The sequence below is a fragment of the Etheostoma spectabile genome, chromosome 5 (assembly GCF_008692095.1).
Source record: "Etheostoma spectabile isolate EspeVRDwgs_2016 chromosome 5, UIUC_Espe_1.0, whole genome shotgun sequence".
NCBI lineage: Eukaryota > Metazoa > Chordata > Actinopteri > Perciformes > Percidae > Etheostoma > Etheostoma spectabile.
Window position 1 is genome coordinate 12,753,320 of NC_045737.1, and position 742 is coordinate 12,754,061.

At 29.6% G+C, this 742-nt stretch overlaps 2 protein-coding genes across 2 annotated transcripts in view; one reads left to right on the forward strand and one right to left on the reverse strand.

Moving 5' to 3' along the window:
* prdm6 (PR domain containing 6) overlaps positions 1 to 742 on the forward strand; it is a 114,270-nt gene that overhangs the window by 77,120 nt on the left and 36,408 nt on the right. The window lies entirely within an intron of this gene.
* LOC116689427 (GTPase IMAP family member 8) overlaps positions 1 to 742 on the reverse strand; it is a 4,591-nt gene that overhangs the window by 3,772 nt on the left and 77 nt on the right. Inside the window, exons 1-2 of the mRNA XM_032515955.1 lie at positions 604 to 742; positions 10 to 62 (exon numbers count right to left, since the gene is read on the reverse strand). The exon at positions 604 to 742 is cut by the window's right edge and continues 77 nt beyond it. The gene's annotated coding sequence lies outside the window, so the exon portion shown is untranslated. The remainder of the gene's footprint in view (positions 1 to 9; positions 63 to 603) is intronic.

Sequence of the window (742 nt, forward strand, 5' to 3'; positions counted from 1 at the left end):
TTGACTTACCGGATGCCATTTTGTGTTAGGAAAATTCCACCTTAAGTAGTTAGACTCGATATCTGTTGGTTTAAAAAGACAATAAAGTAAATAAAACCCATGAGTCAAGCACTGTACTTTCCAAAAACAATGCTATTGATACTCTGCATACTTCACAATCAGTCCAAGAACCATGTCGCTGGCATAGTTTTACAGTTACAGTCACGCTTTCGCAGATATCTAAATAATATAGGTTGTTATTAAGTAACTTGGCAAGTATTTAAAAACAATAAAAAATTTAGATTGTTTGACAAGTATTTAAAGTGCATTTAAAATATATTGTATATTATGAGATATTTATATGTAACAGTGTGCTATTTAAGTAGAGAAAAATAACCATTAAAATAGATACATTTTATATTAGACTAACTCTAATAAGTAAGTCACTTACAGCCTTTTGTCACAGTGAGTTGATTTTAGGTGGCTTTAACACATCCGAATACATAAAAGTTCCTTAAATATATTAAATATGATGTAGACATATAGATATAAATAACTTTGCTTTTTAATAATACAATGGTTGCACCATTTCTATTCTTTTACAGTCAGAACTGCTGCACTTACCTGAAGTTGTATCTTTTGTTGCAGTTGAATCATATTTTTGTTCTGAAAGATCAGACCCCCTGAGTATCACCAGTAAACATTTTTTGATTAATGAATCTATGAATCGATTTGGTTATTAGTTACATGTGTTATCTGTTAT